The sequence below is a fragment of the Sylvia atricapilla genome, chromosome 1 (genome assembly GCF_009819655.1).
Source record: "Sylvia atricapilla isolate bSylAtr1 chromosome 1, bSylAtr1.pri, whole genome shotgun sequence".
NCBI classification, from domain to species: domain Eukaryota; kingdom Metazoa; phylum Chordata; class Aves; order Passeriformes; family Sylviidae; genus Sylvia; species Sylvia atricapilla.
In genome coordinates, this window is record NC_089140.1 from 147,290,885 (window position 1) to 147,305,997 (window position 15,113).

Consider the following 15,113-nt stretch of genomic DNA (forward strand, 5'->3'; position numbering starts at 1 on the left):
GCTGCTGGCTGCAGTGAAATCACAACTTTTTGTCGTTGTCAGTGTCCTGGGAGTATCCTCCCACCTTGCCTCGGCCAGCCCTGGCACCAGCTCAGTGGTGTGGAGACACCCTCGCCCATCCTGTGAGTCCTTGGCTATGCGAAGGTGTGATCACGGCGAGGGAAGAAAGGAGGGCTCTGTTGAGTCTCTGCCACAAAAGTTTACTGGTGCCCCAAAGTAGCGATATCAGCCTCAGGGAGTCTGCCTCAGCAGAGCACAGACGGCCCTGTGAGAACAACTTTTATACAAGGGAGGAGCAAGGGGAAGGGTTAGGGAAGGAACCTAAACACAGTCAGGGAAGACCAGGGGTGTGGTCTATGGGATGAAGGGCTTCCCAAAGAGCCAATCCTTGGGGAGAAGGAGGGAACTTCTTGGATCCTGACCAACTACATGACATCCTCCCTGGAACTTTCCAGACCTAGGGAGAGGCCCCAATGTGAATTGACAGGGACCCGGGGTTAGGGAAACAGAAGATGACAAAATAACTGTAACAAACCATATAGGGATAAGCTAGGGGGTACATAGAATGAGTATTAACAACATACATTAACTGAATAAAACTGAATAACCTTATAAAAACTTATGCACCACTACAACTTTTAATCATATAAAATTAATCCCATTGAATTCAACATATTTTTATTTTCAGAAAGACTCTTCAACTCAAATGGTTCACCCCTAACAGCCATACAAAAATCCTTCCTGACTTCTTGGGAACATCTGTAAGTGGATGTAAAGGACTTGGGATTAGGTAAGAAAACCTCTTCAGGAGAACACAGAAACCTGGCCCCACCTTAAGTAAAGGATGCAGCTTTATTTTGTGTTTTTACTGTTAGAGCTAGGATGGAGTCAGCTCCAGTTAAAGGGTTATTACATACAGATATCTACCTGTGGGCATTCTGAAACAGTCATGGAAATTCCACTGTGCCCTGGCTTTATAAGGATAGGGTACCACTCTTGGTGGAAACCTCACAAGCAGATTTATGCATAAAACATGTAAATGGATCCTTGGATACACTGTGACCTTGCAAATGGAACTATATATCTGGGTTTAGGAAGAAAAAAGGGGAAAAAATCAAGTCCATCTTGGTCATCAGCAAACTAGATCTGTAAGGGAACTTAGGACATTTGCTTACATATAGGACTCTGTGTACCAGATCCTGCATGGAAGCACCTTGATTCTGAGCTAAATCTTAACTGACAGTGCTAAATGGGCAATGGCTGTAGAAGGGAAGGCTCAGAAGGAAACTATCATTTGAAGACCACCAGTTACATTAAGTAATTAAACTCCAAACAAATAAGAAAAATAAAAAATCTATATAGATACAAATAGAAAAAATGAATATGCAATAGAGGAAGTCCAAAGAAATAAAATTTTCAACTATTGTCAGTATTCGATGTTATATAGATAGAGGCCATGAGTCAGGGCATCTGAAGTCTGACTAATAAGGTTAGAGAGACTCTATTGCACAGTCCAGGAGCATTGAGTGAGACCTATAAGAGGCCTGGCATTCACTGCTGCAAGTGCGTGTTACTACAAGTAACTGCACTATTACTTTTCCCTTAGACTTGACAGCCCCTGGAGTGATGCACTAGAGAGAGGCTTTTTGGTGAATCTGTAACACTCTCAAAAACCAGTTCATGCGTTTCAAAGGACAATCACCAACTTATGGTAATATTTTTTTTCTGAGGCTGGACGGATGTAGGCCTGATGATCCAACACGGGTAACTGCATCTTAAATTAGAATGCTCATTTATCTGGACCAGAGTGTTTTATTCATGGAGAACTTGAACACAAAAAGCCTTGTGCTCATCTCAGAAATCCATTCACACTTCATTAAATGAGCAGAAACCTTTGAGGATACACAGTTAGGTAAATTCCCATCTCCAAACAGAAGTCTGGGGTTTGTAAATTAATGCTGAAACCTTTACTAAAAGTAGCAGGTAGACAAAAAGTCCTTTGCACGTTTGAGATTTTTCTCTTTTTTCTGATCTGCAGTGTAGAAAATCTGGAAATAAATTATCCTGATCATGATAGATTATGATCTGTGGTACCTCTAGACTGCATTTGTTGCCTATTCATGTTAAATATACTGCAGAATTAATTATTAGTTTGTTGTTGCTTTTGCCTTTTTTTCCCCCTCGAGGGAAGGCATGACCAGACATAAGTGATTTCATGACTCAAGACCCTCTGCTTCTAACATCTGAGGAATTTAGAGGAGTGATTTATGCTGCAAGGGAATTTGAAGCTAATGAAAAACTACAGAGTTAAACCTGCTGACAGAGAGGTTCTGCTCCCATATTGTTATTAAGTTCTCAGGAAGTCTTCTAAATTTTCAACAGGATGTGCTTTCTGATTGAGCAGGGTTAGCATAAGAAAGACAGACTCTAATGAATCAATTTCAGTGTTTCTTTTTGCATGGCAAATGAATATAGATTCTCTGTTGTGTCACTTAGCTGGCTGAGCTGATTGCATTTTGGGTTGATGAACTGAATCTTTCAAAGCATTTCAAATTGGAGGGGTAATGAGGGAGTTATAACTAAGACTTCCATGCAACTCATAGCACGGTGAGAGTGCGGGTAGATGAAATAAAGGCTTCAAAAATTTTACTAACAAAATTCTCACACTCTATTTGTTTCTGGGATTTTAGTCGATGCTCTCTGAGACTGGTGGTTTCCAGGCATAAATTAATTCTCAAGATGCCTTTCTGAATAAAGTAGAGATCATCATTCTGCATTAGTAGGGGTGGAAAGTCCTTTCCCACTATCACAGAATATCCTGAGTTGGAAGGCACACAGAAGATGAACAAGTCCAGGTCCTGGCTTTGTGCAGAACATCCCAAGAATTCCCCATCATGTGCTTAGAGAATTGTCCAAAACAAACACTACTGAGCTCTGTCAGGTTTGATGCCATGATCACTTCCATTGGAGCCTGTTCAGTGCCAACCACCCTCTGGGGAAGAACACTTTCTCATTACCCAACCTCAACCTCCCCTGGCACCAGCCCCAGCCATTCCCTCAGGTCCTGTCACTGGTGACCAGAGAGAAGAGATCAGCTTTGCCTCTCTACTTCCCCTCATGAGGAAACTGGATTGTAATGGGTTCACCCTCAGTCTCCTCTTATTGCCATCAATTTTGTATATTAGAACCAAGAACATCTTGGAACTGAGACATCCAGATATGAAATCAGTGGTCTACAGAATCACTTTGTTAAAGAGAAAAGCAGTTTTAATATGCTCTTTGAACCAAGGCTTTCTGACTTACTAGTGTAGTCAAATAATTTCCATTTTCAAGGAATGAACTTTTCCTAGGACAAAGGTTAAAAAAAAAGGTCATGTTAAACATTGCAGTCCTGTAACTTCTGCTAATAGACATCCTCTCTCTGGTGTGAGAGGAACCTGGGAACAATTGGATTCTACCAAGAGCATTTTTGATCCACCTGACATTCTTGGGTTTCGGAGTTATGAGGAAACCAGCTGCTTTTTGATCCCTCTTCGTTTTGTGTCGCTATTCACAGCCTGTGTTTGGAATAGAAGAGAAAGACTATTAATGACTAGCTGAGCATAGGACTGCTGTATGGCAGCCAGACATTTGGTAGAAATCTCTCACAAAAATCTTCATTCCACATATATCAAGAACTGTTTTCTCATGCTATGAGGGCTAAAGTATATGAAGCTATAAAATTAGACTCTACTATTGAAAGATACAGGACACTACCACTGTTGTCCCTTCAAAACTTGAAGAAAATTCTTCCTTGTCCCAAAAGTATGTAAATCATAATTTTATAGGAAAGATACACAAACAACATGCCAAAAAGCTTCCAGTGTGGCTAGGAGCCATGGGTTTAATCACTTCAAATCTATTTTGTTATGAGACAAATCTTTCAAAGAAAGAAAATAAACCTGAAGTGCCCTCTAAATCTCTCATCCATATTAACAACAACAACAATAAAGGGGCAGGGATGCTAATTCTTACATTGGCCCCTTTTAAAGGTCAGAAGTGTAGTATAAATACTGTGTCAATGCAACATCTCAGTGAAATGACCAGTAGTTCATCCACATTTACTTCCAGATGGAAAAGTCAAATATCCAAAAGAAAGAAGGAAACAGCTTGAGGATGCTAAAAATTTTAAACTTTCCAATAAAATTTACAAAAGGACAGACCAGGGCATTTTGAAAACATAGAAAAGTAACAGGAACAGAAAAGAGGAACTGTAAGGTGCAATGATAGACTAGGTGGATGATAGGGCAGACATTTATGGTGTCAGTGATTGAAATAAGGAAGAAACTGTTATTTGTTGAATTAACACTCCAGACTGGAAAGAAAAATATTGATTAGACTTAAATATGATCACTATATTGTTAGAAAGGATATTTTAAAAATACACTCAAATATATTATGCTCCAATAAAATCTATTGGCGAAATCTGTTATTTCTCCAATATTTCTTGTTTCTTCTTTTATTTTTTATATCCAGTGAAGCATTTTGCTTTTTTCAATTGCTGCTCATCATCACTGAGTTACACCATAGGATTTGACTTTGATTTGTCTAAATATCCACAGATGATTCTCCCGAAACATTTTAATGGACTAAAGATGAAAAAAAAATATTTCAGACCATATAGAAAATACTGGGGAGGCAGAGACCAGGGTAATAAATTTATATCTTTTTTTTTAATGCCCAAAGTGATTTGTTGTTTCTTTTGTAATAGACAGAGATAAAAAGCTATTGATGATAGCCATCACATTTCCACAGGTGTCGGGATGGAATGTGCAGAGCAAAGAAACAGATAACATTTTTCTGAAGTCATTCCTGCTATGGTGAGATGTGCAACCAAAGGGTTTAACTTTGAGTTTCAAAAAGCTTTTGATAAGGTTACTCATCTAAGATAATTGGTTGCGGGTGATACAAATATTCCAGGAGTTAATGAAGTTCTTAAAACTCAGATGAAGTCCACAGAGGAAACTCTTCAGGTTTGGACTGATATGGAAAAGGTGAAAATCAGGTCAAAAGAGCATAACCTGTTGCCACTTCATGGGAACCCTAAATAAAAGTCTGATTAAAATTGTGTGGTGTACTTTATGTCTTTACAATCTCAGGTGCCAAATGTTGAAATATATTAGTTTAAAAGGCTATATTTAATTGCTTACATTTTCAAGGAAGTGCCAGGTCCTGCACTAAGCTTACAAAAACCCCATGCAATACTGCAGCTTGGGAGCAGAGTGGCGGGAAAACTCCCACTGGAAAAGGACCTGGGTGTGCTGGTCAGCAATGACTGAACAATGTTCTGGCTGTTTTCCTGGCCAGATGCAGTATTTTGTCTGATTTGAACACAATGCATGTAGACTTAGCAGTGATAAGTCTATATATGTGATAGTTATAATTCCATAAAAAAACCCAAACAAGGAAGAAAGTCAACCCCTGCAGATTTATTTCAATGTACTTATTAAGTGTTCCAAACCCAAGTCAAATTCTGTTATTTCATCAGTAAAGACTTATAAAATATTTTTCACATGACCTTAAATATTAAATAAATTTCTACCATGAATACTAGAATTTATCTATTTTCTTTCCCAATCTGTATTTCATCAAGACAAGAAGACATACACCCATTGTTAGAGAAAAGTGTATCACACCCAAATTCTGCCTCTTCCTGACCTTCCAAGCCAGGGGAAAGAAATGCCTCCTTGAGTCTGACTTATCTCTCAGGTGCAAGAGCTGCTGCTCTGCTGTAGTCAGCTACACTTTTATCACAGGCTTATCGAGTAGGTAATTCTAATTTTGCATGTACAATGATTTCAACTTCATGAATAGTGATAAAGGCTTAAAAAGATTCTGAACAGTTTGATTAGGAATGCATCAGCTGGTGGATCAAAGATAAATCTGACCAGCAGCTGAAACTGCCATTCTCAAGTCTCCTTGATCCTGGAACTTGTTTGATTGTACCTCTTGCTTTGGTGACAGGATTTTTTCATGTTTAAAACGGAGAAAAAAATTATAGCAAATTTACTTACATTTAACTGGTTTTGCTCCTAAATTTTTAGTTTGCTAGCTTTTTTAAAAATATGTATATGGACAAAATTTATGGCTGTCACAAAATTATTCCCTTGATTGAAGTATTAGAGGTCCAAGCATAGTATGAATATCATAATAGGTTATTAAATGTATAATTCAATCTATTTTCTGATACAATATTTTGCTTGATAATAGGAACTGCAACAGCAAAATAGTAGTTTGCATCAGTGACCCACAAATAACATGTGTTACAAAAAATTAAAGATATTCAAGAATGGAGAACTAAAGACCTGGAGAAATGAAATAACACTTCCAAAGCTAGGATGAGACAATGAATGATCCCAAAAAGCAACTGGGGCATGGAGTTCTGGTATCATTGCTTCTTGGAACACTTGCAACACTGCACTGTTCTGTCAAAGACTTAGAGAATTAGTGAGCACCCTTTAAGCAAGAGTAATCTCAGGGTTTGTAAAAGGCTGCATTTCATTCCCCTACCAACCTTTGTATTTCCCCTCTCTAAGACTTTCTTGGAAAGTATACTTTAAGAAAGACTTGATTCAACTTTTTTTCTCTTTACTGTGATACTTTGATATGAAACAAATTAACAGGTGGGAAAGTGGGTTGTTCCCATTTTTTCATGTAGGCCCTAATTTTTAAAGATAAGTGTGAATAGTTGTTAACTTGAGTCACTTTCAACTGTAGCTGAACAATTAAAAATGCCTTTGTCAGTATTCCACACCCTAAACCCAAGAAAATATATTTTATATGAGATTCAAGACTAATTAATCCTTCTGCTTCATTCTTTCACTTGTGAGTGACCACTGAGTGAATAACAAATTTTTCTGCTTTCTGTCAACTGAACATCACTCTCTATCTTGGTTTTCCAGCTGTATCTTCCTGCTGAGGTAAATAGTTCAAAATGGTGTCCCTGGAAATAGAGATGCTCCCTGGAATATCCCCTGCATGGGCTGTCTTTTGTATTCCTGCATTTTCCCACACATTGTACAAGACACAGAACAACTTCAGATTCTTTCCCAGCTTGGTTTGTGTATGATCACCTTCCCACATGGAAAAGAATGGGGACAAAATGTGTGGATTTAAGTAAGGATCTACTATTAGGCCTTAGTCCTGGGAGGCAGCCCTGGCACACAGACTTCATTGAAGATGCTGTGTGTCAGCCTAGGGAAATGCCAGCTCTGTGCAGTGCAGAATAAGCCCTTTCTTGTTGCAGACAAACCAGGTCAGTGTTAACACAAGGGAGACTTTCAAAGATGCAGTCCCTGTCTGCTTTGCATCTAAAGCAGCTTCCTCTGTGCACGGTGCCGCTTCGCTCCCGGGTGTTCCCGTTAGTTTCCAGTGTAAGAGAAAGGCAAGGAAAACCTTACAGAAGGCAGAGCTCTTGATGACAGCATACAGCAATGCCTGCAGTGTCTGCTCCTTTGTTAGGATCAAAAACTGTGTCCTGGCAACGTCTTATTCCTGGGACAATCCCCACAGCACAGGGAACCATCTGCTTGAGATTTCTTACAGACACCGCGATCCAGTCATGTCTTACTGCTGTGAGGCCCTTCTGTCCTGCTCACTCTTTACAACCAGTTTCACCTTCACCTTCTGTTGTGGCTAATATCAACACAAACTTCCCTCATTTCAGACCCCACTGCAAGGAAGCAACAGTCTACTGAAGACCTCAAAATGTCTCTCTCACTGGCAGCTGGTGCTCAAATAACATGCAGTTTGGTTTAATAAGCTACTGGTGATTTATGAAGATACCCAGAATATCCAGAATTGTCACAGTGATAGCAAATAATTAAAAGATATCAGCTAAGGCTCAGTGAATGCTGATTGAATATTCATATCTTTCTCAGAATTTGAAATTATTTTGTTTTTTCTCCAAGAAAATTTGAACCTGTATGCCCCTTAATCATAGAATCATAGAATCATAGAATCATAGAATCATAGAATGGTTTGGGTTGGAATGGACCTTCAAGATCATCCAGTTCCAAAGCCCCTGATGTGGGCAGAGACACCTTCCAGCAGACCAGATTGCTCAAAGTGCCATCCACCCTGGCATCAAATGCTTCCAGGGATACAGAATTCACAACTTCTGTGCCAGTGCCTCAGACCCTGACAGTAAATAATTCCTTTCTAATACCTTCAAGGAATTAGGATAGTACAAGTTATTGAGAGATATTAAGATATTAGGAAGTTGCATCTTGGTGGTCTTTAAGGTCCCTTCGCACCCAAGCCATTCTATGTTTCTATGAATTCCCACAAGCAAAATTTCAAAGGAGGAAATACAGAGCAACAGGTATTTCCCTGTAACAACAGCCCTAGCAAACAGTTTCCCATGAGTTTTGCATCCCTTGAGGAGAGCAATGCCCATGGGCAATCCCACTTTTGGGAAGACAGTGTGGTAACCAGCCATTATCCACAACTTTATCTGTGTAATTGTGTTCGTTTATTCCTGAGGGTCTGAGAGTGCCCACAGAACACAAGACTGCCTGGTGTCTGAAAGCTGATATGGTTTATACTAACTCAATTCCATCAATTCAAGTGTCTAAAGTCCAAGTAAATGAATGTTCTACATCCTTTTGGATTCAGGTGCCTTAATTCTACCCAAGTCCAACCTTAAAACCTATATCCCTTCTCAGAGCTGGCTCCAATTACCCGTAATGAGCAGGATGAAGCAAAATCTTTGAATTCTGCTTTGCTAAGCCAGTGCTCATTTCTCACTCCCTGGGCAGAAAAACATTTTATTGAAGCATTTTGTCCTTTGTGAAGCAAGTGATACATGCTCTGTGGCAACATATCCTTCCCAGGCTGGGAAATTCTAATTAACACTGATTCTTTAAAAAAATATTTTGTTTCTCTTATTAACTATTAATTCAGATTCATATTGAGAGAGAAATGAAAATGAAAGGTGTTTTTTTATTATTTCTCTTTTTCTAATTTATACAAATGAAGGCACAATTAAGCAGCCTGAAATTTAATTACAACTTGCATTTCATGTAAGCAAACACATTAAAGCTGAGAATGCTAATCTTTAATGCAGAAATTGCCATTATGGAACAGAAAAATTCCAAGTGCAAGTAGCATAGAATAAGCTTTTGCCACTGTCACTTTGCACATGGTCACAGAAATGTGGCATGGACAGATTATGTTTCTCATGTGGCTTGTTATCAATAGGACAAGAATGTAACAATATTGGCCATATTCTCTGTTGGCATTTACAACATCCCCACTCCACGGAATTTTTTAGTTTTTCTCAGTTTTCACCAAATACATATGTTTCCTGAGGGCCAGCCAGGGCACTTGAATGACACTGATTACACTGACTCGAATAAGATTTTATAGATCCAGAAGCCATAGATTTTCTTTGCAAAAAAAAAAAAAAAAAAAAAAAAAAAAAAAAAAAAAAAAAAAAAAAAAAAAAAAAAAAAACTAAAAAAAAAAAAAAAAAAAAAAAAAAAAAAAAAAAAAAAAAAAAAAGAAAGGCAGAAAGGCAGTAGATGTGTGGGTTTTTTTTTGTTTTTTTTTTTTTTTTATCCTAGATTTCTTAGCAGTTTGCAACAATAGCTCCAACCTCCTCTTTTCATTTGAGATCTGCATTACAAATACCCTTTGTAGTCATCTATGACTACCTTTATGACTAAACAAATGAAATGGACAAGCGAGGTATTAGTTCCTGTAATTTTTATGATTGTGCTCTCTTATAAGTTATTATCCACCATTGTCACTACCATATTTGGAATCTCTGCCAATAGAACCTCAGCTAATATGACTAATGTTGGTCATGGGGAATTCATTTTCTCTTGTCATTTCCTCTACGAATAAAACTGAGTTTGTTTACCTGTGTTTCATGTCCACACAGATTTATGCTACTATTAAAGATAAAAGTTTTAAAATAATCGGAAATCCCACAGTGAAGATGGGGCATCAGCCATAAAGGTGTGCAAGAAATACTTTGCTCTACAGGACTTCATTCTTTCTCCAAGAGATAAAAAACTTCTAGGATTTTTTTTTTTTTTAGCTTGAGTTAATTTGCATATTTCTGAGGAGAAAAAATTTCGGCTAAAGTACTCAGGCCGGCTATTTTGGCGACCCTTTTTAATACCCAGGCAGCACACTGCAGCATTGCCCTGGGAGTGCAGGACAGTTCTCCCTTTAATTTTATTGTTATAGAAGGTAAGAATGCAGAATATAAAGAGAGGTCACAACCCAAGAGAACCTTCAGGTCTTCGGAAAAAGAGAGCAGACTCCCTAGCTACCTTTTTCACTGAAATATGTTCCAGGCCAGAATATCCACTTAAAACTATTTCTTTATCCTTAGAGATCATTCAAAAGACCCCAATAAGCATTTCCAGAAGAGGAGCCCTTAACTAAACCCTTGTCTTGGAAGGGTTTTCAGAGTACACCTAACTGCCACACAGGTTGTGGCACTGTCTGACAGCTCCAGCTACGTCACTTAGGTGATGACATTGTGTAAAACTCTGAAAAACTCACAAAGGCTGGAGTGGAGGATTTATCCAGCCTAGCCTCAGCCTGACCTAGTCTAGCTAGTCTGATTTTAGCTCATTTTAAGTGTAATAACAGTTCCCCAGATGTCAGATTAATATTGCCCAAATTGTTTTAGCAGAAATCATTTTAGTTCATCTCTGAATGTCATGTGTGGAAAGGTCTAGCAAACCTGAGTAATCTAGCAAACCTGAGTAATTGCAAAAACATATCATGTCTTTCTGTTAATTGAAGAAGGAGAAGGTGATGGTGCCAGTTTCACTTTTTCTTGAAACCAATGGAGGAAAGCAGACTGTGTAAGAAGCATCAAAGTATACCCAGGAAGCTCCTCAGATTATGAAGTAAGAACTTCCTCACTATAAGCATCATGTGAATATGGGTGGAGAGCTTGTGATATTGGTAATTTATCACAACCCTTCCTCCTTAGGAATTGCAGGTAACACTGACTTTGGCAGTCAGGGAGACACTGCAAGGCCAAGGGTAAAAACATAACAAGAAAGGGGGCAAATACCAGAGTTTGTCTAAATCAGTCAGTGATTGTGTAGTAATATGCCTGGCCTAATAAGAATGGTAGTATTTTGTTCTTAGAAGGTTAATACTTTAATTACACTAAAAGCAATTTCCAGCTCTGACAATTGGATGCCATAACAAGATTTTCCTTGCAAAACCAGAAGGATTTATAAGCTGCTTGATCTCAAGCAGATTAAAGACCATGTACAATGGACTTGTAGAGATCAAGGGAAAGATTCAGTTACCTAAACACAGGCATTTAATTCCCTTTGAGACATCCTGCCTGGTTTACAGTTACTGTGGTTTATGGATTCCCATAAATTCTGTGTCATTGCTGCCTGTTCATACCCAAATGATATCCTGCCTACACAATCAAAGCAGTCTGTTTGCAGAAAGACCCTGAGCATCTAGAGTCACCAAAGATAGTTGTTGCACATCTTAGGATGGAGCTGTGCACTGTTCCATATGCTGACTGCTTAGGCACAAAAGAAATCCATCAAAACCATTTTTTTTTTTTTTTTTGCCAAGTTATATTGCTTCAGTTACTTTGACTGGAAATTGCATTTTTATTTGCTCATCTCCTTTGTGCCTGACAGAATTAAAAACATTCTGGGGGGCTTAATGTGCAGAAGGTGTCAGTTTATTGAAAGGCTTTTTTTCTCATATTTTGGAGGTGGTAATTACCTCTCAGGAGTGAAACAAAAGGCAAGCCACTGATCTGGCTGCCTTTCACTTCCTTTCAAACTGAATGTGACTCCAGACTGCTATGCTCTTGGCAAGGATTTTACTAATACAGCAGGTTGTTACTAGCCAATGTTATTTTGCATGATACAAAATTAATTAGAAAAGTCTGTTCTAATTTATAAATATGCAATTATGGTTAAACAAATCAGAAGCTGAGCCTTGCAAGGTTCCCAATGGATTGTTATTTTCACAATTCTAGTCCATCCAGAAGAAAGAGGCACTGATTTGTCCTCTGATGTAAAAATGCAATTTGCTTTATTCAAGTGGGAATTGCAGATGTATTAAAACATGTTTTTGGAATTTGTTCAAATTAATTATTATGAAAACAAGTGAATTTGTGGAATACCTTTTACAAAAAAGCACAGTCACCAAAATACCCTAATTACTTTCCAAAACCAAGTAATCTGTCTCCAAATAAGCAAAAAGAAGGTGTAAGCTTCATATTGCTTTGTATGATACCCAGATATTAAATTCAAAGAGATCAAAGCTCAAAGAGAGGTAAATAAGCCTCTTGCCCTATGTCCCAATCTGCTCCTCTTTGAAAGTCTGTATTTCCCATCTCTATTTCACAGGCTCTTCTATGACTCTCTGATCTCCTGACTTCCTGCCCACTAAAGGTCACAGAGCTCCCTTCCCTGACTCCAATATTGAATTTAATTCATTCTGACTCCAAGCTGCCTGTCTTTGCCCCTTTATATGTGATAATTATATTTCCTTTTTTTTTAATATATAAATGAAAATCTGTTATCCCAAACTTTGCTCTATTGAGGTCCCTTTTTTATTCTGTCTAATGACAAAAAAGCTGTCATAGGACTCCAAATAATGTGTCCAGTATAAAAGCACTGCAGGTTATTACTAGGCCATTGACTGTAACTGTTGGATTGCGTCCACACACAGTGTTCTTTCAGGAATTTTTGTCGTTATTGAGTTTGTTAGAATATTTCAAAGGGGATAAAGCCTAGGCCACACAATTTAACAACTCCTACCATGCACATCCTATGGCCTACATACAGGAAAGTCATCAGCTCTCAATTGCCTACTCAAGGTTTCTTTGAGGTGCCCAGACAAGAAACTCTCCCATGAAACTTCATAAACCAGCCAGGAATGAAAACTGATGCAGCATTAAGAACACACTAGAATAAATGGAACACCAAGAGTAAAATAACATTTCTGTGGCCTTCCTCATCCATATCAGATCAACTAGAAAATATATATTTTAGTTGATTCCCCATTCAAGACAAGCATATTACATCTGTGAATAACAACTCTACTCTCTACTCAATGGGATGGCAGTTTCCCATAGACTTCAAAACTCTTATTGTAGAATCATGGAATATGCTGTGTTGGGAAGGACTCACTAGAGTCATCAATCCCCAGCTCCTAGTTCTGCCCTTCATTCAGTGCTCTCTGTAGGTGTAATTAGCTCGTTTCATTTCCCTGGTGTAAGTCTGGAGTAGCTTCAGAGACCTGAAAAGAACTGAAGCCTGAAATAATCAGATAATATTTGTTTGATTTTGGAAGTCTGGAGGAATGATTAGAAAGAAAAGCAGATACGTTATTTCAGGAGTGGTTGGAAGCTGAGTAAGTTTGCACCCTTCTGTACTTTGAGTCATTTTCATGGTAATAGAGAGTCTCTAAGGCTCTCAGTGAGACATAAGACAGAGGCATAGTCTTTCTATTATCCCTGACTGAACAGCAAAGTTTTAACTTGGTGATTTTGAGGGTCATTTCCAATCTTAATGAGTCCATGATTCTATGATCCTATACCTGGACTGTGCTTGCAGAAGAGAAGACCTCCCAGGGAAGATCTGAATTACTCTGTGTGTTTTCCAGATCAGTGGGAATGTACTTCCACTCTGGTGGCCGTTTTTCATTTATGCATCTGAAATCAGGCAAAATCAGCCTGGATCATCTAAAATCTTTGAATCGTGCTAAGGTGCTTATTTGATCTAACACCTCTATTCCATTTCTTGGCTTAGTCTCAAGGGAAAGAAAAGAAAAACATAGAAAAAAACAAAAACAAAAACAAAAAGCCACCACCACACACACACAAAAAGAAAACAAACAAAAAACCAAAACAAACAAACCCCAACCAAACCAACCAAAACAGCTACAACAACAAAAAAGCCAAAACAAAAAAACACCAAAAAAACCCAAAACCAAAATCTGTGGGTGAGTGAATCCAAGCAAGACTCACAATGAATGCTGATACTGAGTATATCAAGCAGATTTTACTTTTCGCTCAAGAGTTGGCAAAGTCCATCTCAAGCAGGAGCCATTTCAAAGCCCTAATGGAGTCCAAATCCCATGTCAGATGGGTGCAACTCCTTCTGGCAGCATGGAAGGAACAGGTTTCAGTGGCCTGATTCACAAATCCTGCATCCCTTTCACACAAAACAATGTAGGAGGGAAAAAAAAAAAAAAAAAAAAAAAAAAAAAGAAGTAATAAAAAATTACAAAAATGAGTCTAGGAGGAAGGGAAAGTTCTGAATCCTTTCAAGCCCATGTTGCCAAGGAAACCCCTCCTTGCTATCCTTTTCATCCTGCTTGTCTGACTCTCTCTGTGGAGAGAAATGACATTGGGGATTTCTTTTTGTACAGAAGGTGATTTTAGACAGTCACTTATAAAAATATATTTAATTACAAATGTTACTGCTTTTGTTGTTTGGGTTTTTTTTCTTTTGTGTAAAGGAAGACTGTGAATTTTCTGTTTATAAACACTTTAGATCTTCAGTACTTGAGGCAAATGAGATGTTTGACCTTATGAGCTTTCTTAAATTCTGTGCTGCTGTGTCAACTCCACCCACTGTGTGTAATGTGCCAAATAATCAGAAAATGTATTATTTTCATATATGTATTTGTTGTCTTTCTGTCTTAAGCATATGTGAAGTACATTCCTTCATAAAATCAATAGTCTTGATTTACCTTCACGCTGTTCTAGTGGGCAGACAGGGAAACCTTGTCTGGAATCACATTACACAGGAGGCCAAGTCAGTTTCCCCAAAGGGTCCCCAACATTGTGGGATCAAGTGGACACCATCATGATGAAGTAGACTGGAAAGTTGCTCTAGATCCTCCTTTTGCCAGTATTGGGACATTTTCCCAAAGCTATTCTAAAACAACTTTGTCCATTCTGCTCATTGCCCCAAGCCCATTTCAGTAGGGAGGCCACAGAGTTCTGTATCTAGAAAATCAAATGACAGCAAAGGCTTGAAACTATGCATAATAAACCTCAATCCTTTTCCACGGTTTCTCTGCATTAAATGTAACACTAAAATAGCAAAATATTC